The sequence below is a fragment of the Hyperolius riggenbachi genome, chromosome 5, assembly GCF_040937935.1.
Source record: "Hyperolius riggenbachi isolate aHypRig1 chromosome 5, aHypRig1.pri, whole genome shotgun sequence".
In the NCBI taxonomy this organism is placed as follows: Eukaryota; Metazoa; Chordata; class Amphibia; order Anura; family Hyperoliidae; genus Hyperolius; species Hyperolius riggenbachi.
Window position 1 is genome coordinate 380,898,350 of NC_090650.1, and position 25,911 is coordinate 380,924,260.

The window sequence follows — 25,911 nt, forward strand, 5'->3', positions numbered from 1 at the left end:
CATAGCCTCGTTTCAGGCTGCGTCATTTCTGTGTTCCCGGAGCTCATATCTAACTGCGCATGCGTTATAGGAACAGATCTCTGGAGGAAGGGTCTGTTGGGCGTTCTTTTTCGTATCTCAAAACTTTGTGAGGTATGTTTTGTCTGTTGGTAATATAAGTAGAGGGGTGTCGATTCGTCCAAGCCCAGCAGTAGTTTGAAGCACAATGTTTTACAAGAAACACCTTATGTTCTTTTAACATGGTAAAATGGCTAAAAATAAATATGTGTGGCCACTGTTATTATTATGTTTCATGAACAGCAACTAAGCTGAAACAAAAATAACATAAAAAAGGGGGTTCTGCGTGGCGGAAAATGTGGTGAAACCCCTCCCACACTGTGATGTCATGACCAAGGTCCTGACAGTTTGCTGTGTGTTTATTGTGGGAAATAACGGCTTTTTCCAACTGCCAAACAAGCAATAACTCACTCTGTGGTAGAGACCTGCAGTGGGTCGGGTACCCGCGGCCGCGGGTAACCCGAAATGCGGGTCTGGTTCGGGTACCCGAATTGATTTAAGCTGCGGGTGCGGGTAGCGGTCTGCGGGTCGTGGGTAGTGAAAGCAAGCTAAAAACCTTCTTTAGCTTTGGTTTGTGTATAAAAATAGGTTCTATTAACTTTACAGCTACCCAATGTTACTTTAAATGTGCACTTTAGAAGAAAATGTAAAAAAGCGGGCCTGCGGGTCGGGTGCGGGTAGCGGTTCTGCGGGTCGGGTTGCGGGTATCAAATTCACCAGAAAGTGGGTCGGGTGTGGGTAGCGGGTCGGGTTGCGGGTATCAAATTCACCAGAAAGCGGGTCACGGGTCGGGTACGGGTATGATAAAGTGGACCTGCGCAGGCCTCTAGTGTAGAACTCTCAGTAGCAAACATTCTTTACAGATCATCTGGCAGGACTACAGATGTAGCCACCAGTGATACATTTCAGAATGTAAATCAGGGAGAGGAAAGATTTGACAATGGGCAAACACTAACTAAATAATCTATAAATGAATATTGTAAAACGTAAGCAATTTTATTAATTCCGTTATTTTCACTTAAAGGGGAACTGAAGAGAGAGGTATATGGAGGCTGTCATGTTTATTTCCTTTTAGACAATACCAGTTGCCTGGCAGCCCTGCTGATCCTCTGCCTCTAATACTATTAGCCATAGCCCCTGAACAAGCATGCAGCAGATCAGGTGTTTCAGTGGTTCAGACTTATAAGTCTGATCTGACAAGACTAGCTGCATGCTTGTTTCTGGTTTTAATCAGATACTACTGCAGAGAAATAGACCAGCAGGGCTGCCAGGCAACTGGTATTGATTAAAAGGAAATAAACATGACAGCCTCCATATACCTCTCTCTTCAGTTCCCCTTTAAGTTCCTCTTTAATAGCCCTAGGAGAGTACAATGTAACCATAAACGCAGCTTACTCTGAGAGCTCCATGTAGCGTCCAGGAAAACTTAAACCGCGATGCTTGATTAAATGCTGCGAGATGAATGATCCAATTCATCTCAAGCATTAACGCCAGGGAGTTTCTAGCAGCCATTGCATTCCGTTCGCGTGGCCATCCACGTTGGGCGGGTTTTGTGGCTTTTTTTTTTTTTTTAATTCCCAGCGATTATCTGTGTGCTGTTTAAAAAGCGCAGACAGGTGAAAAAAGACCAAAACCGCCTGCAGTGTGAACAAGCCCTTAATGCTTTACTTTTCAGTCTATGTTTAACTACTTGAAGACCGCCTCACGCCAATGGGCGTGACCGTGGCCAATTGGTGTCAAGTCCTGGAGCTGCAGTTTGGCAGGGAACGCGTGTTTCACGGAGCGGGTCTCCGTGATCAGCCTGCTAGCCACGATCGCAGCTAGCAGGCTGTTTTCTGCCGAAAGGGGAAGCAATTCCCCTTTGTTTACCTATGTACAGTGCTGCGATCTCCTGCAGCGCTGTACGGCTGACACACGGCTGTCCCCCAGATTGGCTTGCAGCTGGAGCCCTCTCATAGGCTGATGCCTATGAGAGGCGGGGATAAGTGCCGATCGCCTCCCTATAGCGATTTGGCCAGCACAGGGGGGTGGGAGTCAGAGAGAGGAAGGAGGGAGGGAAGAGCCTCCCCTTTCTAATAAAAAAAACCCCAAAAAACAAAGATCGCAGCAGCGATCAGATACCTCCGGCAGAGTGTCCTATTAAGGACACTAAAAGAAGGTAAAGTTTGTCTGCGTGGTGAGTTGCAGGGCTGTGCAGCACCCTGACCAAGTTGCACAGCTCTGTATTGTAAAAAATAGCCTGGTCTTTAGGGGGGTGTAAGCTTATGGGCGTCAAGTGGTTAAATAATCATTTGTTTCTAAATCTTGTTAGCCTTGCGCAAAGTGGTCACTGTGGTTTCTCTTCAATGAGGATCCATGATCACCTACCGTGTTTCCCCGAAAATAAGACACTGTCTTATATTAATTTCTCTTCCGAAATATGTGCTAGGGCTTATTCTCAGGGAGGTCTTATATTTTGTGGGGGTAGCCAGATTCCCCCCTGTATATATAGGCAAATTCCCCCATCTATATAGACAGACACCCCCCCCCCCCGTGTATATAGGCAGAACCCCCCCCCCCCCCCCCCCTGTGTATATAGGCAAATTCCCCCCCTGTGTATATAGGCAGACCCCCCCCCCCCCCATGTATATAGGCAGACCCCCCCCCCGCCCCCCCTGTGTATATAGGCAGATTTCTCCCCCCCCCCCTGTGTATATAGGCAAATTCCCCCCCTGTGTATATAGGCAGACCCCCCCCCCCCCCCCCGTGTATATAGGCAGAACCCAAGCCCCCCCACCCTCCCTGTGTATATAGGTAGATTCCCCCCCCCCCCCGTGTATATAGGCAGAACCCAAGCCCCCCCACCCTCCCTGTGTATATAGGCAGACCCCCCCCCCCCCCCCCGTGTATATAGGCAGATTCCCCCCGCCCGCTTTACCTCCTTTGTGCCGGCACCTGTCCCCCTCCTTAAGAAAGTTGGATCCCCTTGCGGTTTATGCTGGGCATAATGCAAACTGCAGATCAGCAGCGACCGGCGAAGGCAGCTAATGCAATCCAGTAAGCGCTGCCGTATACAGGAAGTGATCTCTGTTTACTTCCTGTACAGGGCGGCACTGTTACTGGGCTACACGAGCTGACGTCACTGCTGATCTGTGGTTTGAATTATGCCCGGCATAAACTGAATGGGGATCTGACTTTGTAAAGGAGGGGGACAGGAGCCCGGCACAGAGGAGGAAAAGCGGGCTGAAATCACAGTGCATGCTAAATTGGAGGCCTAAAGTGCTTTAAAACATCTTGCATGTGTATACATCAATCAGGGAGTGTAATTAGAGTACTGCTTCACACTGACAGACCAAACTCACTGTGTAACGCACCGCAAACAGCTGTTTGTGTAGTGACGGCCAGGGATGCTCAACTCCGAATTCGGGTGAAACCCGGATAGTTGCTATCTGGATTACACCCTGCTAATTACAATCACCTGTGCGGGCTGGGCTGGGGGGATCAATCTTACCTATCTGACATCTTTGGTCTGTCCCTTGGCACCTCCCACAATGCAGTCCAATCCGCCGTCACGTGACTATACACTACCTCCTTCAACCTGGAAGGAGGAGGTGTTTGTACTTATGTGACCGCCGCGTGGACCGCATCGTGGGAGGCGCCGAGGGACGGACCAAAGAAGACGGCAGATAGGTAAGATTTTTTTTTCATAATAAATTTTTATTGATGCGTGATACAAAACCATAAATGCAAACATACAGAGCATGGTGATAGGAAATCTACTCAATACTAATAGTCATACAAGTCTTTTACATAGGTACATTATCTTATTCCTTTGAACTTAAAGGTAAGCTAGTGCAAGGGGCACTCCTAGTGTGTTGGTCTCGTACTGGTAGTTTTCACATAACCTATATTAGGTACCTACCAGGAACTCAGACCTTTCCAAAATGTATCTATCCAGTGGGCCTAGTTTTGCCCTAGATACTTGCATGTTAACATATAGTGGTTCTAGAGTGCGGATTTATGACCTAGCTGTTTTAAAGCTGGAGAAGAAGAGAGGATTCAACTGACATTGTACCGTGTTCATGTTTCATCTATAAACCTTCTAACTAGAAATCACTAAAGAAAAAAAAGAAAATAAAGAAAAGAGAAAAACAAGTGAGAGCTAAATAATGAAATTAACTCTGCTAAGTAGTAGAGTACACCCAGGGATTATAGGATATATACGGGGTATCTAAATGGGTTAATCTAGCCAGGTACCAGGTAGAGAGAAGGCCTTATGATCTCCTGAAGTTCTTATTCTAATTTTGTGTTCCATGTCGAGGTTCGAAAACACTTGGGACCTTAGTTGTCTTATCGACAGAGAGTCGGCTGATTTCCAATTGGTGGCTATTAGTGATAGTGCCGATAACAGGATATGCATAATCTGGGGCTGGATGTTTAGAGGCAGCTCCTCCACCCCTACCATTAATAAAGCTAATTTAGGTGTTAAACACATATTGGGCTGGAAGAAGTTCTTAATTAAGCATTCCACTTGGTTCCAGAAGCGCGCGATAATGGGACATTCCCATAGCATATGGAGTAATGTCCCTATCGAGGCCTTGCAGTGCCAGCATAGCGGGGAGTTATCTGCTGCGAACAGGGACATTTTTCTAGGGGTTAGGTACCACCTAAATAAAATTTTACGGGATAGTTCCCAGTGTGAGTTGTTCTTTGAAAATTTGAGTATTTTAATAGTAGATTTGCGAAGTTGTTGCTCCGCTATGTTTGTTTGTAGGTCGTTTGACCAAGCTAGTGCAAATCTTCTTAATGCTGTATCCTTTCCTGCTAAGATGGTCTCGTACCATGTAGATATGCCTCCTGCCGCCTTAGTGGGTCCTTTGTTATTCAGGGAAGTTAATAATTGACTTGGTAGCTGGGGGGCAGATAGGTAAGATTGACCCCAGCCCAGCCCGCACAGGTGATTGTAATTAGCAGGGTGCAATCCAGATAGCAACTATCCGGGTTTCACCCGAATTCAGAGTTGAGCATCCCTGGTGACGGCCTTGCTGGACTGGTTTGCACCATGGCGAGAGTGCAGGCCATGGCGGTTTTCAAGCCCATATGGTCGGGCTGAGGTAGCTAAATGACAGAACAGCAATGACTGACTGTCCAGCTGATTGAATTTGGTCTGTCCACAATGAAGCAACAACCTTATTATCTTCTTATATGTAGCTAGGCATAGGTAGGTGTCCCAGTATAGGCAGTTAGGCATAGGTAGGTGTCCCAGTATAGGTAGTTAGGCATAGGTAGGTGCCCCAGTAGTTAGCTAGGCATAGGTAGGTGTCCCTATATAGGTAGGTAGGTGCCCCAGTAGTTAGCTAGGCCACACAAAAAAAAAAATAGATCACAAGAACAACATTAGCTCTCAAAAGAGCTGTTGAGGGGTGCTTTTTTAGCAATAAGAATCAGCAAGGAGCAAGCTAAAGAGACTAACAAGAGCCTAACTAAGCTTTCCCTATGTCTCTGCAGAAGACCTCTCCCTTCTCTAATTACTGCAGGCACACGAGTGAGTGAAATGCCTGACGCTGCCTGCCTTTTATAAGGGGAGGGGGGCTCCAGGAGGAAGTGTAGCCTGATTGGCTACAACTACAATGTGCCTGTTGACTGTGATGTAGAGGGTCAAAGTTGACCGTAATGATGCACTATGGGGGCGAATCGAACTTCCAGAAAAGTTCGCGGTTCTCCGCGAACCACGGAACTTCGCCGGCGAACCGTTTGGGCCATCTCTATTGCAATCATCAAAGGTCCGCACCATCCAATATTCAAGTTTCTTTATTTATAGCTCTTGTAAAAAGACATGATTAAAAGCAAATCTGCATGATGATGACGCACAGGCGTTTCGATACTTCTTTCTCAAATCATTGCAGCATCTGATTTGAGAAAGAAGTATCGAAACGCCTGTGCGTCATCATCATGCAGATTTGCTTTTAATCATGTCTTTTTACAAGAGCTATAAATAAAGAAACTTGAAACTTAAATATTGGATGGTGCGGACCTTTGATGATTGCTGTGGATTCCCTGTGACTCCAGGGGTGGTCTCTGCACGCCAAACCCATTGGTGCAACAACGCTGGTTCTGATGGGCCATCTCTATTAACAAGCTGACACATCATTACATTCCAGCAGTTCTGGAGGTGTGTTTAGTTTCTAAGGGCAACAATGGTTAATTTGCATATATTCAGCAGTGATGCACTTGGAGACATCTCAAGCTCACTCCAACCTGAATTATCGCAAATTCTTTCTGTTTTAAGAAAGCAAACTTTTGTTTTCCTTAGTATTTTAGTATGGGGGCTTGTAGGACCATTGTAGTCCCTTACACACTCCAATGGCTATCATTCATAAAAGTGTGTTTGGTAAAGAAAATCCAGACGGGAAAATACCACATTCTGTGTGCTCATTCATAAAAATGTGTACAGTTGCGATAGCAGTGCGGTGATTTCCCTAACTAGGCTGGCTCTAGGCTGGCGGTAACACTAGAAGCTGCCTGAGTTGATACATTTTCTCCGTGCTCTGCTCTCACTGCTGCTGCCTGGGAGGTCTGTCTCCATTAACTTAGCATGGTTATCGCCACATCCAAGGGAGCGGTATTCTCCGTCCTCATACCACTTGCTCTAATCTTTATGAATTGACATTTAGTGACATTTGTTAAGATAATCACCGCACAAGGCGGTAATTTATTGCTCTGCTAGGGAATGTCAGCTTTTCATGCAGTAACAGCTTTTATGAATGGAGATTTTGCAAAGTGGTCGGTAAAGTCAGCTGTGTTCAGCATTAACGCATGCGGGAATGCTTTATGAATGAGAATGAGTTCTGGTTATGAGCCAATGAGCTCTGGTTCACCATGAGCTTGCTGGTTAGTCTGTACCTCTCGGTGTTACAAGCCCTACTCCATAGAGCCAAATTAATCCATGCCATGCACTGATGAGGATCAAACAATTCGAAACAGTCTGTATGCATGTTGGATTATTATGGCTCTGTACAAATTAACAAGCTGACACATCATTGCATTCCAGCGGTTCTGGAGGTGTGTTTAGCTTCTAAGGCCCCGTTCATACTTGCGGTTCGAGTCCCCAAGTGTCCAGGGGTCCGGGTCCCGCGAAGAGACCGTACAGGTCTCTGCGGTGGCCACAAGTTGCGGATCCGGAATGTATCAGTTCCGGCTACAATAAAGTAGCCGGAACTAGATACATTGCAGTGCCAGTAAGGCACCGCAAGCATGGGGGATACCGGCGTGTAGTCCGGACCCCCAAGTGGCATAGGACCGGTGCTGGAAGCATGTTGGAAAAAAGCCGGATCGTCCCGGAGCTGCGTTCCCGGATCGGATCCGGACGGTCGCACGAGTGTGAATGGATACATTGATTAACAATTTATCCATTCACCATCCGCTGTGTACGGAGCATTCCGGGTCCGGGGAAGCCGGACCTGGAACGCTAATGTGAACCGGGCCTTAGGGTAACAATGGCTAATTTGCATATATTCAGCAGTGATGCACTGGGAGACATCTCAAGCTCACTCCAACCTGAATTATCGCAAATTCTTTCTGTTTTAAGAAAGCAAACTTTTGTTTTCCTTAGCTTAAGTGGGCGGGGATGACTCACTTCTTCCGCGTTCCACTGTCGTCACTTCCTGCAATGCCGTCCACTTACAATACAGTGGGCGGCATTGCAGGAAGTGAGGACAGTGGAAGGCACGCCGGAACGCGGAAGAGGTGAGTCATCCCCGCCCAGTGCCTCTTACTAATAGCGGCGGCTGCTGCTGAGGGGGAGCGCAGATGGGGGACCCAGGTGAGGGGGGGGGGGGGGGTCCGACCCCCCTCCCCGCCGCTCTGCCCAATACCCCCTTCCTGCCCGCTACCCCCTCCAGCTTAGCGGCAAGTGTAGGACCGGCATTCATAATTATGCGGCGGTTGGCTAGTTTATTTCAATCAACAACACTACATTTACTACATTGAAGAAATACATTCTATCTATTGTGTCACTTTGATACATATAAGTTTCTTTATTCTTGAATGTAAACGTAAAATGTATTAGGCCGAATGACTTTCATACAACCCACCACATAGCATTACATTTCTGACAAAACTGATATGATTTTTCCAACCTTTCCGATCAATTTTAATCGAGGAAAAGCACAATTTTGATACAATTTATAGATAGAAAAGATATTTTCTCTCGATTTTTTCACACAACGATTGTATAAATCGAATAGGGGTAAAGTCGAACAGAAAAATTGTAACGTGTGGCCACCATTATGGTGCCCAGACATGGTACAATTAAAACGTTTGGTTTTCCCGTTTATTCAACCAAAATGATCTAATCGAATGAAATTCAAAGAGAATCTTTTTATTTAATAAAAAAAAAAATGAACAATTATCCTGTTTTTTCATTAAAAATCCGATCGGACATGTTGAAAAAATCGGAATAATCGAACAAAATTATCTAAAAAAGAAAAAAAAAGAAAAAATTGTGCCATGTATGGGCACCATTAGAAAGGTTTATTCCGCACGATTATAATAAGACTTTTTATAATCGTGCTGAATAAATCTTTCTAATGGTGCCCATACATGGCACAATTTTTTAATTTTTTTTTATTAGATAATTTTGTTTGATCATTCCGTTAGATGGAATATAAAGATTTTTCCGATCGGATTTTTATTGAAAAAAAAAAACAGGATAATCGTTGATTAAAAAAAAAAAAAAAAAAAGATTTTCGATTTGATCTAATAAACAGGAAAATCAAACGTTTTTATTGTACCGTGTATGGGCACCATAATTATTATTATTATTTAGTATTTACATATCACCAACATCTTCTGCAGTGCTGTACAGAGTATATTGTCTTGTCACTTCACTTGTCCCTCAGAGGAGCTCACAATCTAATCCCTACCATAGTCCTATGTCTATGTATGTGTTGTGCAGTGAATGTATCATAGTCTAGGGCCAATTTAGGGGGAAGCAAATTAACTTATCTGTGTTTTTGGGGTGTGGGAAGTAACCAGAGTGCCCGGAGGAAACCCACACAGAGACGGGGAGAACATACAAACTCTGTGCAGATGGTGCCCTGGCTGGGATTCGATCCAGGAATCCAGCGCTGCAAGATGAGAGTGCTAACCACTACGCCACCGTACTGCCCACCATAAGAAAAACCCTGGGGCTCCCCCTTCCTCACTCCCCTCTCCAGATTTGAGTGTCTGGCAGCGGATGACGGCAGAACACTTCGTATTCCCGGCGCGAAGGAGATCTGTGTGCCGCTACTCTAGTGACATCACTAACTAGACCAGAGTAGCAGCGCACAGATCTCCTTCATGCCAGGAATAAAAAGTGTTCTGCCGCCGCCTGTTGCCAGACGCTCAAATTTGGAGGGGGAGCGAGGAAGGGTGAGCCCCAGGTGAGGGAAGAGGGGGAGACGTCCCCCCTTCCCCGCCACTGCGCTTACTGCTCCCTCTTCTCTGCGCTGCCACCCCTCCTGGAGACATCTGTACACCTGGCTATACTGGGGACATGATAAGTCCTGGCTACCTATACTGGGGGCATCTATAGACCTGGCTATCTATACTGGGGACATTTATAGACCTGGCTACCTATACTTGGGACATCTATAGACCTGGCTACCTATACTGGGGGCATCTATAGACCTGGCTACCTATACTGGGGGCATCTATAGACCTGGCTATCTATACTGGGGACATTTATAGACCTGGCTACCTATACTGGGGACAGCTATACACCTGGCTACATATACTGGGGACAGCTATACACCTGGCTATTCTGGGGACACGGTTAGTCCTAGCTACCTATACTGGGGACATCTATAGACCTGGCTACCTATACTGGGGACATCTATAGACCTGGCTACCTATACTGGGGGCATCTATAGACCTGGCTACCTATACTGGGGACATTTATAGACCTGGCTACCTATACTGGGGACAGCTATACACCTGGCTACCTAAACTGGGGACATCTATAGACCTGGCTACATATACTGGGGACATCTTTAGACCTGGCTACATATACTGGGGACAGCTATACAACTGGCTACATATACTGGGGACAGCTATACACCTGGCTACATATACTGTGGACACCTATACACCTGGCTACATATACTGGGTACACCTATACACCTGGCTACATATACTAGGTACAGCTATACACCTGGCTACATATACTGGGGACACCTATAGACCTGGCTACATATACTGGGGACAGCCATGAACCTGGCTACATATACTGGGGACTGTTGTCTGTTATTATGTGCATTTACTGGTGAAATGCTGTCTGTCATTATGTGCATTTACTGGTGAAACGCTGTCTCTTATGTGCATTTTCTGGTAAAACGCTGTCTCTTATGTACATTTACTGGTGAAACGCTGTCTATCATTACATGCATTTACTGGTGAAATGTTGTCTCTCATTACATGCATTTACTGGTGAAACGCTGTCTCTCATTACATGCATTTACTGGTGAAATGTTGTCTCTCATTACATACATTTACTGGTGAAAGGCTGTCTCTCATTACATGCATTTACTGGTGAAAGGCTGTCCGTCATCATGTGCATTTACTGGGGAAACACTGTCTCTCATTACCTGCATTTACTGATGAACCGCTGTCTCTTATGTGCATTTACTGGTGAAACGCGGTCTGTCATTATGCGCATTTACTTCATTTTTTTAAAAATGTAATTACATTAGCTGGTATAACTACATTACAGTTAGCCCCACCCACATGGCATCATGACCACGCCCATTTTCCCATGTCTAGAAACAGGAAAATTGAATTCTTACCTTCCGGTAATTTTCCTTTCCTGGAACAGAAGATGGCGGCATACTGATGGGTTAGCCCCGCCCCTCACCCCGATTGGACAGTTCATAATATAAATTAAAAGAGCCCGCCCCCCCCCCCTGCCATTCTCATGAAAATCAGTCCTCGAATGGACGAGAGGGTGGGTTCGTATGCCGCCATCTTCTGTTCCAGGAAAGGAAAATTACCGGAAGGTAAGAATTCAATTTTCCTGTTTCCTGGAAAGAAATGGCGGCATACTGATGGGATATACAAAATCAGTCAGAGAGGGAGGGAAGATGCATAAACAAACATTTTATTTTTTAACAGTAGACAAAACTGCTTCACCAAATTTCAAAGAGGTTAGTGCTGCTGGATTAACATGATAATGCTTCAAGAAAGTATGCTGTGATGACCAGCTGGCTGCCTTGCAAATAGTGTCCATAGAAACTTTAGCAAAGCATGCCCAGGAGGCTGCCATGCCCCTTGTAGAGTGAGCACGGATCTCTGAAGGTATCTGTAAACCTTTCAATTTATAAGAAAGTTGTATTACTTTCACTAGCCAGTTGGCCAAAGTCCTTGATGTAACCGGTTTACCCCTATTAGGGCCCACAATGTTCACGAACAAACGGTCAGAAGACCTGAAGGAGCTTGTAGCCTCTAAATAAGCCCTAATACTCCTGCCTACGTCTAAAGGATGATGTTCCTGTTCTGACAAGAATGTTGGCAAAGTTAACTCCTGATTGATATGAAATGCAGATGAGACCTTTGGAATGTGCTGAAGTACTGGTCTAAGCACCACCCTGTCAGGAAAGAACTGCAGGAAATTTTCCGCACAACTTAGTGCCTGTAAATCAGATACTCTTTTTGCAGAAGCAATTGCAATCAAAAAGATAGTCTTCAACGTCAGATTCACAAGAGAAGCACTTTCTATCGGATGAAAAGGATCCTCTGACAATACCTCCAGAACCACACAGAGGTCCCACTGCGGGAAGAATGGCTTTCTAGGTGGCCTTAATTTTTGCACCGCCTGTACAAACTGGATGACCAGAGGGTTTTCTGCCCACTTATGATTGGTTAATGCTGATAGGGCTGATACCTGAACTTTTATGGCTGAGAGACTTAACTGCAAGTCTACCCCTGTTTGAAGAAATGCCAGTATATTCTGAACTTTCGGCTGAAGAAATTCAAAATTATTAATTCTCGCAAAGTTCTCAAATTTTCCCCAAATTCTATGATATGTTGAATTTGTAGAAACTTTCCTGGCTTTCAGTAGTGTAGAAGTGACTTTGTCGGAGCATCCCAATGCTAAGAACTTTTGCCTCTCAATTTCCAGGCCGTTAAATTGAGATTGTTGACATTCGGGTATAGTATAGGACCCTGGCAGAGAAGATCCGGAATTTGAGGAAGATTGATCGGTTGTTCCAGACTCAACTCTAACAAGAGAGTGAACCAAGGTCTCCGAGGCCAATATGGCACAATAAGGATGATCGTGCATGGTTCCAGCAAGAGCCTCTGTAGTAGCCTCAGGATTAGTGGAAATGGAGGGAACGCATACCCCAGTTGAAAGTTCCATTGTGTCGTCAGACAGTCCGTGCCCTCTGCTGCCGGATGGAAATATCGGGAGTAGAATCTCGGCAATTTCGAATTCGCTGCTGAAGCACATAGGTCTATCTGGGGAATACCCCATCTCTGCATAATCATGCTGAATACCTCGTTGTTCAATGTCCACTCGTGCGGACTGGCAAACTGTCTGCTCAGCTGGTCCGCTAACTGATTCTGAGGACCTGGAAGGTGAATAGCTGAAAGATGATCCAGGTGTCTTTGAGCCCATCTCATTATGTGAGAGGATTCTTCGAGGAGAGATTGGCTTCTCGTACCCCCCTGCCTCCTTATGTAGGCGACTGCTGAAACATTGTCTATTTGCAGCAGTACCGCCCTCCCCCTTATCAGGTGTTGAAAAGCCTTTAACGCCAGAAAGGCTGCTCTGAGTTCCAGGATATTGGAGGGCACTTGTGCACATGGAAGCCTCCACCTCTGCTGTACCTGAGAGTTCTGACAATGGGCTCCCCAACCTGCTTGACTTGCGTCCGTCGTAATCACTACTGGCAACGGAGGCTGAATCTGATGACAAGATCTCAAGTTCTTCTCCTGCATCCACCACTGTAGTGAAACCTTGACCTTGACAGGAACCCAGAGTTTCTGTGACAGGTTTCTTTTGTTCCAGCGACTGAGGAAGAATATCTGCAGAGCCCGCAAATTCCAGTGCGCCCACCTGACCATTGGGATTGCCGAGGAAAAAGTCCCCAGCAAACTCAGACACGTTCTTGCTGATATGTGATTGCTGCATATCACTGCTGCAACTTTTTGCTGTATTGCTATAACTTTCTGGTCGGGAAGACAAACTTTGTTTTGTGTTGTTATAAACCTGGCCCCCAGGAAGACCATGTCCTGTGAAGGCACTAACTGACTTTTCGCAAAGTTTATTAGCCATCCTAGTTTCTGCAGCTCTGACAGCACTAGTCTCTGATGATCCAACAGAACTTCCCGGTCCTGACTGACTAACAGTATGTCGTCCAGATAGTGGAAGATTCTTAGGCCCCTCCTCCTTAGAGAGGCAACTACTGGAAGAAGAACCTTCGTGAAAGTTCTGGGAGCGGTTGAGAGGCCGAACGGTAGACTCTGAAATTGCCAATGCTTCCCGTCTACTGAAAACCTGAGATATTTCTGGAAGCTCTGTCTGATTGGGATATGCAGATAAGCGTCTGAGAGGTCTAGTGTTGTCATCCAATCGTTTTGTCTGATGACCTTTATTATCGTCTGTAATGACTCCATCCGGAAATGACGAAGCTTTGTGTGGCTGTTCAGGAACTTGAGGTCTAAGACCGGTCGCCATCCTCCTGACGACTTCTTGACCAAGAATAAGGGAGAATAAATTCCTGTAAATTCTTTTTGATGAGGCACTGGAATTATAGCATTGCTTTCGGCTAGAGAGTTCACATACTCCAACAGGAACTGCTTTTTCTGTCTGCCTTGGGGTAGGTTTGTCTGAACAAATCTTGTTTTGAGCATAGGTCTGCTGAATTTCCATGAATGTCCTCTGCGAATAGTTCTGTGAACCCAGGAATCTTCGATTGACTCCACCCAGACGTTCCAGAAGGAGCGTAGCCTTGCCCCCACCTGAGCCGTCTGAGTGGACGCATCTTCAGAACTGCTTTGCATTTTGCAGAGGTCCGGAAAATGTTTTTTGCGATTTTCCGGATCTAAGAAAGGACGCCTGAGTACCCTTCCAGTCTTTATTAAACTTCCTGGCGGGCTTATAGGAACGAGCCTGCTGAAATCTGGAAGAGGATTGTCTTGTATTTGACTGTTGTCGAGACTGCTTTGGTTTTCTATCCTGTGGTAACAGGCCCGATCTTCCTCCTGTAACCTTGGCAATTGCAGTATCCATCTCTGGACCAAAGAGATGTTTGCCGTCGAATGGAATCTTGCACCAGTTGTTCCTGGAGGACTGATCGGCTGACCAAGGTTTAAGCCAAAGAGCTCTCTTTGCCGTCACATTACATAACATTGCTCTGGAGGCAGATCTTCTATCGCCGCCTCTCCCACAAAATCACTTGCCAATTTAAGTTCATCCAGGGCCTTGATGATCTCATTCCTATCAGTCCCTGAACTGAGGGCTGTCTCAATGTTATCTACCCACACTTTAATGGCCTTAGCAAGAGAGGTGAGAGCTACGGCCGGCCTACATGCTGCACCTGCGTGTAAAAAAGCTTTCTTGATATCGGTATCTATTTTCCTATCAAGAGGATTACTAAAGGAGACTGCGTCATCCATTGGCAGAGTGACGTGGCGGGCCAGTCTCATGATTGAGGCATCTACTATAGGTGCAGAGTCCATAATTTTCGCATCCTCATTCCCCAATGGGTACAGTTTTGCAAACCTATTAGATAATGATGTCTTCTGCTCAACCTTGCTCCATTCTTTGATGAATATCCCATGAAGTCTCGCTTCATGCGAGACTTCGCTATGCCGTGCGACCAGACCAGAGAGGAAGCCGGAACAATAACAATAGCGGCGGCTAGCAAACCCCGCGCCGCCGCCGCCACCAGCACAGAGGCAGCTACCAGAGGGAGGAATCTGGCGCATACCTAAGCCCCATTTAGAGGCCGCAATGCCCGCCGCCTAACGGGTGAGTGAAAAACCCGTTCTTACGCCCAGAAAAGGTAACTTATAAACAAAAAATAGGCGCAATAGAGGAAAAAAGGAAAAGCAAAAAAAAACCGAACTGTCCATTCGAGGACAGAAAAAAAGAGAATGGCAGGGGGGGCGGGCTCTTTTAATTTATATTATGAACTGTCCAATCGGGGTCAGGGGCGGGGCTAACCCATCAGTATGCCGCCATTTCTTTCCAGGAAAAAAATTTGCTCGATGTCCTTCATATGTGCCTGTCTAGAACGGCCCTGTATCAAATCAGTTACTGTGCATATTTCCACCTATCTGAATATGAACCTATCTAATAAACCATTCTCCAATGCCTTTAATTTTAAATCCGTAAAAATCCGCAAGCAAGTTGAATTTCAACCTCATTTCCAACAGCCCACGTCTGCTATCAGGTCAGATTGGGCGATCTGCCAGGTAATGCACCCCTCACACTGGACGCATTCCGCCTATCCATTTCTCCACGCGGAAAGGCAGGAGAAGGAAGCGGCCATTTTAATGGGGGCGGGGCTCGGCGGTACAGTGAGTGAGCACAGGAGCCCATGCATGAGCATATTATTACCGCTGCCACATACATGGGACTCGGCGCTCCTGCATTATGGCGGCGGAGTGATATGTAACCGGCTGCGGGGAAAAAAAAAACAAGGTTTACGGCTCCGGCTGAGGAGAAATATGCTCTGAGCATGCGCAGTTTCCCGGAAGAAACAGCTTTTGCGCATGCGCGCTTCTCCCGCCTCTTGCAGTACGCGGTGATCCGCCATTAACCTGCTAGAGCTGCCGTAGGACTAGGATGATGGCGCTTCTGCACTGGTAATAATGAATGTGAGCTGTGTTTGTGTCGTATCGGCGCGTGTGATGAACGTAACCAGCGCGATGCTACATCCATAGTACTCCGCGGAGGGTCGGGGGACGCGGCCTCGGGTGTGGGGCCTGCTCTGCTGCTGTCTGCTCAGGGGTGAATGGCGGTTGAGCATATGAGCACACATATACAGTATATAGGATTACCCATAGCTTCTCATCCCATTTTATCTCACACTTTCACAATGAAAATATTTTAGAAGTCCATTAAGTAAAAAGGACAATGGGAATTTTCTTTGTCTGTTGTCTGACTTATGCTGGGGTTAGAGAAATATTTTTATTTATTGAGCAAATCGGGACCACAGGTATAAAGTGATGGTAAAATTGGATGTATGTTTGTGCTCAATTTATTTTGTTTGGATTTAAACTGGGCTTGTGCTATCCATATGAGCAAATGGGGTCAATTGCACCAGCATCCATAGGGACCCCCAAGAGTCTGCCAGCACCCCACCAACATATCCCCCTTCCCCCGCTGTGTTACGGACATATTGGTGACTTGCACACATTTGCCCCCTCCTGAGTTCCAGGCCTGTTTGTCTTCTCTTAACCACCCTGGCGTTCTATTAAATGTGCCAGGGTGGCGGTGCAGCACTATTTTCTTTTTTAAATCATGTAGCTAGCCTATCGCTCGCTACATGATTCCCCCCTCCCTGCGGCATTCCTCCCACCCTTCCGATCCCCATCGGCGTGTCCTCCCATAAGGAAATCCTGTTCTGAACAGATTTCCTCTAGGGCTTCCCCCGTCGCCATGGTGATGATCGTCGTGACGTGATCGGGAGTCCCGATCCACCCCTCAGCGCTGCCTGGCTCTGATTGGCCAGGCTGTGCTCGGGGGGGGGGGGGGGGGCTATAACGCGGCGAGCGGTGTAAACACGCAGCAAGCAAATTGCATGCTGCGTGTTTTAAAAATGAAATTCTCAAAATCGGCCCAGCAGGGGCCTGAGCAACGCCCTCCGGCGGTAATGGACGAGCTGAGCTCGTCATTACCGCCAAGGAGGTTAAGGCCTCGTTCACACTATGGCCTCAATTCACTAAGCTTAACTCCTGTCTTTAATAACTATTCTGAGCTGTTTTACAGTTATCACCATGGTGATATCATTGTGATAACTGTAAAACAGCTCAGAAGAGTTATTAAGGACAGGAGTTAAGCTTAGTGAATTGAGGCCTATATGTGCTGCTGTTCACATTTCGGCAGCATTTGTAGGATGAGATCTGCAAGTATTCTCTCACTACAGCTGTCCTTTAAAAGGAAATAAACATGTCAGCCTCCATATCCCTCTTACCTCGGGTGTGTACTGAAGTTTGTATATGAAGATGTGCTTGGCATTGGGCTCACCTTAGAATTATTGTCTGGGAGTATCAAGATATTGCAAATTGCTTACACTGCCCTCTCCTCCCTCCTTTTTTGTGACAGATCATAGTTCTTACTTGTGTGATATCAAAGATTAAATCCCAGAAATGTGTAGCATACTGTGGCCCAAAACACTTACCCCACTGTGCAGACAATGAAAAGGAACACTTTCAACCATCATATCTGCTGCTGGGACCCACTGGAATATACTGGGTGGTTTTCCTGTAATTGAAGGTCACTTGGTTACACGTGTGAACGTTTCCCATTATCACTGGGCACTTTTTAGGCGATGAAGTTGGAGTTAGACACAGGCAATAAAGTCATAGCAGGCAAACATACTCTACCTGATATAGTTACATTGCAGCAAAAAATATTCAGCACATGCAGTCCTATTTGTCCATTCTCACTGAGAGCAACTATATATTAGACATGGATGTGCATGTGTCACTCCATCCTTGCCACTCAATCTGTATATTCCATCTATGATCAGCAACATTCATTCTATTATCTTAATCATAAATGTGTTGAAATGCCATTATAAATGTCTTCCAGGCAGAAAGTGCTGCAAAAATAATCAAAACTTAGCTAAAAAATGTGATAACAGTACCCAAAAAGCAATGTTTACATGCCATATAAGGGCCTGTGCACACTGCGCTTCTGTGCATCAGCTACACATCAATGTTACAGACTGATATGCATTGTTGAAAAATGCGCAGAAGCACGCAAGTGTGCTTCGGCCCTTAGGACTTGTTTCTATTGCAACGCAGAGCAGCTCTGCATTGCGCGTCACTCCCAGGGGCGGAGCTTACAAACCCATTCATTATACCGAATGGGATCGCGGGCGCAATCGCCCAAAATACAGGCAACCGTGCACTGCAATTCAGAAGTAAATCGCAGCGCATGTATGGAAAAATCAGTGAGTGCAGTCTATGCACTGTCTGATGTCCCGGCGATTGTGTTTTCATAAGTGCGCATAGGAAAACGAGCCCTTAAAGGATCACTATCGCGAAAAAAGTAGGCAGTTAAAATCTGACAGAACTGCCAGGTTTTGGGCCAGTCCATCTCCTCGTAGGGGATTCTCAGGGTTTTGTTTTCAACAGCATTTCCTAAACAGCAGTTTAACTGCCAAAATAGTAAGATGCCAGCCTCCCGACTCACTTGAACACTATTTAAAGAGACTCTGAAGCGAGGATAAATCTTGCTTCAGAGCTCATAGTTAGCAGGGGCACGTGTGCCCCTGCTAAACCGCCGCTATAGCGCCGCTAAACGGGGGTCCCTTCACTCCCAAACCCCCCACTGCGACACTTGGTCGCTCCTGGAGGCAGGGCTAACGGCTGCAGCCCTGCATCCAGTCGCGTCTATCAGCGGCGCATCGCCGCCTCTCCCCCGCCCCTCTCAGTGAAGGAAGACTGAGGGGCGGGGGAGAGGCGGAGATACGCGCTGACAGACGCGCGTTGGGCAGGGCTGCGGTGGTTAGCCCTGCCCCAACCAGGAAGCGCTCCCCCGCTGAAACGAGGGGATTTGGGGGATCAGGGACCCCCGGTAAGCCGCGTGCCCCTGCTATCTATGAGGTCTGAAGCGAGATTTATTCTCGCTTCAGACTCTCTTTAAAGGGAAGGTTCAAACAGAATAAAAAAATGAGTTTCACTTACCTGGGGCTTCTACCAGCCCCACGCAGCCATCCTGTGCCCTCGTAGTCACTCACTGCTGCTCCAGTCCCCCGCTGGCATCGGCGGGCCGCATTGCGTACATTTTTACGCATTCCCGCTATTGCAGGAACATTAACACATACATTTTTACGCATTACTGGTTCAATGCGTAAATTTTTACGCATTGAACCAGTAATTCATAAAAATGTATGTGTTAATGTTCCTGCACTAGCGGGAATGCGTAAAAATGTACGCAATGCGGACCCCCGAGGTCGGCAAGCGGCCAGCGGGGGACTGGAGCAGCAGTGAGTGACTACGAGGGCACAGGATGGCTGCATGGGGCTGGTAGAAGCCCCAGGTAAGTGAAACTCATTTTTTATTTTGCTTGGACATTCCCTTTAATGTCAGTGAGGCTGGGAACACACTTGACTGTTTTTGTGCGCGTTTTCTGCACAGAAAAAACTGAGAACTCACGTTAATCAATGTGCTAGTTCACACTTACTGTGTTGTTCGCGCGCAGAAAAAAACTGATATTCTGCATCATGATTCTGCACATTTTGTCAAGTTTCTCTATCAATTACATCAGCTGCTGTGAAAAAAACGCGCACATTTTCCTGCATGGAAACACACAGTGTGCAGAAAAGTATGCAGAAAAATGCGTACGGAAAACTGAAAGTCAAGTGTGTTCCCTGCCTAAAGGTGGCCACTAACGATCCAATCCTTTTCATCCAATTTTACCAAATCTATGTAGTATAAGGGTAAATTGAGTGAATCTATTGAATGGATAATTCAGGCAGTTCCCTTATATTACATAGAAATGGTAAGATTGGATGAAAAAGATTGGCTCATTAGTGGCCACCATTAGATTTGCAACTGTTCAGGAAATGCCGTTGAAAACAAACCCTTGAGAACGCCCCATGAAGAGATGGACTGGCCCAAAGCCTGTCGGGTCTGTCAGATTTTAACTGCTTACTTATTTTGCGATAGTATACATGCTAGACGACTGCCTCTGCCGAGAATTCAGTGTGTGTACAGCAGCCCTTGGCCTGGGAGGGTGCTGATCCTGTATAGATTATATAAAATTTGTCATTTTACAAATAAGTCTAAATAAAGTACATCTTGCTGTAATAATAAACTCTAATGCAGTGTTCTCCCCAGGCTCTTTTAGCTTAGTGCTCCACTAGGCTAATATTGGTCAGCACCCGGCTGTCATCGGCTCACCACCTCATCCTCCCCCTATGCTGTAGGTAGAGTTGGGCCAGTCCAGTATTCCCCCGTCACGCCTCACCCAGGTATTTTTTTCATGCCACCCGGGCTGGAAGAATTTTCTGGGGAGGACACTGCTGATGTAGTTTTACTAGTATGACATCCAGCAACATATTAATACATCAATTTAATCTGCATTATAGTACATTAGAAAAAGTTTCATTGCATTTTACCTGTAATATGTTTAACCACTTCTCTCTATCTGGACGAATATATCCATCCAGATAGACTGTGCTGCTCCTGCAGCGTGGTGCGCGCGATCGGGCGTGCTCCCGCTGCCTGCCGCTAGCCCCCGATCAGTGATCTAAGCCCCCCGGAGAAATACCGACGCTTTCTAAGCAGAGAGCGCAGTATTTCTGCCCGGAAAAAAACATTTACAGCCTCCTAATAGTTCCTGGTACGCTCCAGGAACTTTTTTGGCTGTGGCCATTTTGTGGCCAAATAGCAAACTGCACCCACATACATTTTTTAAATAAAGAATTACATTATATTACATCTAAAATAGCTGTTTACCTCCCAAACTAAAATTACCCACATACATTTTTTAATTAAAAAATAAATACAAAAATTACAATAAAAAAAAATACATAGTTACCTAAAATATACATGTTAAGAGAGCATCTTATTCATTTTTTTTTTTTTAATTATAAGCTTGTAAATAGTGATGAACGCAAATTGAAAAAATGCACCTTTATTTCTAAATAAAATATCGGCGCCATAAATTGTGATAGGGACATAATTTAAAAGGCGTAATAAGCGGGACAAATACGCAAACAAAGTACATGGGTTTTAAGTACGGTAGCATGTATTAATTTTAAACTACAATGGGCAAAAACTGAGAAATGATTTTTTTTTTCCATTTCTTTCTTAATCTTCCTGTTAAAATGGATTTAGAAAAAAATAATTCTTAGCAAAATGTACTACCTAAAGAAAGCCTAATTAGTGGCGAAAAAAACAAGATATAGATCAATTAATTGTGATTAGTAGCGATAAAGTTATTGGCGAATGAATGGGAGGTGAACGTTGCTCGGATGCATAAGATTTTCCACGCTGTAGGCTGAAGTGGTTAAACAACTCATTTGAGTGTAAACACGTGTAATTATTGTCAACTCTAAGACCAATTCCACATGATTATAAAACTTATCTCATAAAATTCAATTGATTTTAATGTATAATTACATTGGGTTTACTGTTTATATAATTACAGTATGCAGTACTACTATACAGTGGTTTGCAAAATATTCGGCCGCCTTGAAGTTTACCACATTTTGTCATATTACTGCCACAAACATGAATCAGTGTTATTGGAATTCCATGTGAAAGACCAATGCAAAGTGATGTACACGTAAGAAGTGGAACGAAAATCATACATGATTCCAAACATTTAAAAAAAAAACCTGCAAAGTGGGGTGTGCGTAATTATTCAGCCCCCTGAGTCAATACTTTGTAGAACCACCTGCAATTATCGCTGCCAGTCCCCTTTAGGGTATGTCTCTACCAGCTTTGCACATCTAGAGACTGAAATCCTTGCCCATTCTTCTCTGCAAAACAGCTCCAGCTCAGTCAGATTAGATGGGCAGCGTTTTTGAACAGCAGTTTTCAGATTTTGCCACAGATTCTTGATTGGATTTAGATCTGGACTTTGACTGGGCCATTCTAACACATGGATATCTTTTGTTTTCAAACCATTCCATTGTTGCCCTGGCTTTATGTTTAGGGTCGTTGTCCTGCTGGAAGGTGAACCTCCGCCCCAGTCTCAAGTCTTTTGCAAACTCCAAGAGGTTTTCTTCCAAGATTGCCCTGTATTTGGCTCCATTCATCTTCCCATCAACTCTGACCAGCTTCCCTGTCCCTGCTGAAGAGAAACGCCCCCAGAGCATGCTTCCACCACCATATTTGAAAGTGGGGATGGTGTATTCAGAGTGATGTGCAATGCTAGTTTTCCGCAACACATAGCGTTTTGCATTTTGGCCAATAAGTTCAATTTTGGTCTCATCTGACCAGAGCACCTTCTTCCACATGTTTGCTGTCTCTCTCACATGACTTGTGGCAAACAGCAAACGGGACTTCTTATGCTTTTCTGTTAACAATGTCTTTCTTCTTGCCACTCTTCCATAAAGGCCAACTTTGTGCAGTGCACAACTAATAGTTATCCTATGGACAGATTCCCCCACCTGAGCTGTAGATCTCTGCAGCTCGTCCAGAGTCACCATGGGTCTCTTGACTGCATTTCTGATCAGCGCTCTCCTTGTTTGGCCTGTGAGTTTAGGTGGACGGCCTTGTCTTGGTGGGTTTACAGTTGTGCCATACTCCTTCCCATTTCTGAATGATCGCTTGAACAGTGCTCCGTGGGATGTTCAAGGCTTTGGAAATCTTATTGTAGCCTAAGCCTGCTTTAAATTTCTCAATAACTTTATCCCTGACCTGTCTGGTGTGTTCTTTGGACTTCATGGTGGTGTTGCTCCCAAAATTCTCTTGGTCAACTTCTGAGGCCGTCACAGAGCAGCTGTATATGTATTGACGTTAGATTACACACAGGTGCACTCTATTTGGTCATTAGCACTCATCAGGCAATGTCTATAGGCAACTGACTGCACTTAAACCAAAGGGGGCTGAATAATTACGCAGACCTCACTTTGCAGTTATTTGTTAAAAAAAAAGTTTGGAATCGTGTATGATTTTCGTTCCATTTCTCACGTGTACACCACTTTGTATTGGTCTATCACGTGGAAATCCAATAAGATTGATTCATGTCTGTGGCAGTAATATGACAAAATGTGGAAAACTTCAAGGGGACCGAATACTTTTGCAAACCACTGTATCTGAAACATACCCATATTTTTCAGAATATAAGTTGTACTAGGTTGGGGGGGGGGGGGGGGTCTTGGTTGTGGGTAATACTAACCCTGGTGGTGGTCTATGGTGTAAGGGCGTCTTATGGGCCTTAGTTGTCACTGCACTAATCCCTCCTACACCCAACAGTTACACTACACTAACCCCTGCTGCCCCACCAGCAAAGCTACACAGCACTGCACTAAAATGCTATACTATACTACACTGCACTAGCACTATGCTAACACAACACCATGCTAACCAGGGCTGTGGAGTCGGTAAAAAAAAAAATCATCCGACACCTCAGTTTATGAAACCACTGACTCAAGCTCCGACTCCTCGAATCCGACTCTTTAGTCGAATACTTACCAGGGCTGTGGATTTGGTACAAATATCATCTGACTCCTCAGTTTATTAAACCTCCGACTCCAGACACCCAAAATTTCTCTGACTCAGACTCCACAGCCCTGATGCTAACACAACACTACAATAGGGCACCTGATCCTGCCGCTGCGCTCCTTTCCCCCTCGCACCGGTTCTCTTTATGTAGATACGCTCCTCTTCTCCCCTTCTTGCAGAAGCAGCGATATATTGGTACACTGCTGCCACCTGCTGTTATACAGCTTCTCCATCATCCCATACTTCCACATTAGTGGTCTGTTACAGTAATCACCTGCGCCGGGGTCATGCATGACGTGTGTCGCTGGTGTTATTGTAACAGACCACTGATGTGGAAGTAAGGAACCAGGGACGACGGAGGAGGTGAATAGCTGCAGGCAGCCGCAGTGTACCGATATATCGCTGCTGCAAGAAGGGATAAAAGGAGCGTATCTACAAGAGGGGGAGAGTAGCGCGGTGCTGCATGTGATAAGTGCTACCTGTGCACTCTGCATGACTTTATTCCGTATCTTCTGCATATAAGACACACCCACTTCATATCAGACAACTAAGTCCTAATGTTTGGGTTAGTTCAGGAACTGGATTTAAAATCTGGAAACTTATTTTTTTCATGGTTTTCCATTTAAAAACTTTAAAAAATGAATTAAAGGGACACTGTAGTGAAAGAGATGAAAAAGGCTGTTTTGTTCCTTTTAAACTATGCCAATTGCTTGGCTCTCCTGCTGATCCTGTGGCCCATATGCAATTAACTTTTTCTCCTAAGTTTCCTCCTAGGAGATAATTTTCATTCTCTATATAAAATAACTTCTCAGCATTTTCCAATTGATAAAGTACCAAACAGTAGGTGGGAAAGTGTTATCAAAATTTTGTTAAGTGTTTTATTGCATGCTGGTGGCATTTTATTGACACGTTTGAAGATTTAACTTGGGAGAAAACTTAGGAGAAAAAGTTGAATATGGGCCCATGCCTCTTAATACTTAAAGCCACAGGCCGCCTCAGCTGAGAACCAAGTAGCGTGTGCACAAGGCTTTATTGCAGGCTATTAGTTAGCAGTTGGGCTACGTACGTCAGCCGGTCCCTTTTTCTTTTTGGACGCTCCCGGTAACCTCGGCTTCTTCTTTCCCTGTCTTTTCCATAGGTCAGTACATTCTGCTCTGTAAAGCGTGACTGTATTAGGAAGACTCATTTGTGTTCTTGTGTAGTATTTTTGAAATATACTTTTCTGTTTTATCTATTGAAGATAGCTTTGGGTGCTAACGATTCACCATTCCCTCTAGATCGTCATCTTTATTGTGACCTCCATTCAGCAAAGAAGGTAGCAGTTACCTGAAGCCGTAAAAGCAAAGGTAGGTATTATGGGGCAATCTGGGCCAGTGAGGACTGATAATGCTGCAGATTAACCACTTAAGACACCCCCCCCCCCCCCCCCCCCCCAGTGACCAGGCTGTATTTTAAAATTCAGGCCACTGCAGCTTTAAAGGTTCGCTGCAGGGCCGTACAACTCGGCAAACAAGTGTCTGTGGGAATAAACTGTTGCAGTATGAATGTCAGTTTTATGGGTTAATATGAATATGTGCCGTTTGTGTCACGCCCCAATTCAGCCTATTTAGATCATAGAGGGATCTATTGCTGCCAGTGTACCAGTGTAGTGCACACAGATTTCTAATATATTCAAGCATGAAATCTGAGCAGCTGCTTCCACCTGCCGTGTTGCCCAGATCTCCCCCATGAATTTCACCCCTCAACCTGTCTGCTGGCACACATCCTGTTGTGACTTCTCTACATTGCCACTGGGGTGCTTGTGTCCAGCATGTCAGGTCGCGTGGTACAGGTGCCTGTCTGCGATGGAGAGATGATAGATGAGTGTGTCAGCAGTAAGGGGGGGGGGACCAACCAGGGGCCTGTCGGTCGTTGGGATATTAACCACTTCACAGCTTCAGTACAGTATATCTACTCCCCTGCAGACTTCATCTAACCACCCAGGGGAGTAAATATACGTACTCCCGCTGCTACCACTGCTGAAAGCGCTCCCGCTTATTTGTGCGCTCGTTCATGTTGCCATCTGCCCGCCAGGAGATCAATGAATGGGAAAGCAATTCCTAATCATTGATCTAAGTCCCCGTAGCAATTATAGGCGCCTTTTATGAGAAGCTGCACGATCATTCTAATAAATAAAAGTTTCCCATCTTCAGTGCACTTCCTGTAAGCATACATATTTTGCTTACAGGACGTATTAAAAAAAAAGACTGAGGCCATCTTGTGGCCAAATAGTAAAACTACATCTAAAAGTATTTTTTTTAAATGCAAAGACCTGTTTTTACATTTTAAATTAACCCCTTACCTCCCACACTCCCCAATAGTTACCAACATTTATTTTTTTTGTAAAAAAAAAAATACAATTATAAAAAATACATAGTTTTCTTAGGGTCTGAACTTTTTTTAATATGTATGTCAAGACGGTATAATACTGTTACTTTA

The 25,911-nt window shown here is 45.3% G+C and overlaps 2 protein-coding genes across 3 annotated transcripts in view; one reads left to right on the forward strand and one right to left on the reverse strand.

Annotated features, from left to right (window-relative positions):
- RBM12B (RNA binding motif protein 12B) overlaps positions 1-25,911 on the reverse strand; it is a 135,541-nt gene that overhangs the window by 29,269 nt on the left and 80,361 nt on the right. Inside the window, exon 3 of the transcript XR_011020950.1 lies at positions 17,427-17,509. The gene's annotated coding sequence lies outside the window, so the exon portion shown is untranslated. The remainder of the gene's footprint in view (positions 1-17,426; positions 17,510-25,911) is intronic.
- LOC137519040 (RNA-binding protein 12B-B-like) overlaps positions 27-25,911 on the forward strand; it is a 35,074-nt gene continuing 9,189 nt past the window's right edge. Inside the window, exons 1-2 of one of the 2 annotated variants that reach the window (XM_068237653.1) lie at positions 27-132; positions 24,711-24,779. The gene's annotated coding sequence lies outside the window, so the exon portion shown is untranslated. Of the gene's footprint in view, positions 133-15,764; positions 15,889-24,710; positions 24,780-25,911 lie in introns of those variants that run through there. The other variant, XM_068237652.1, reaches the window with a different exon arrangement.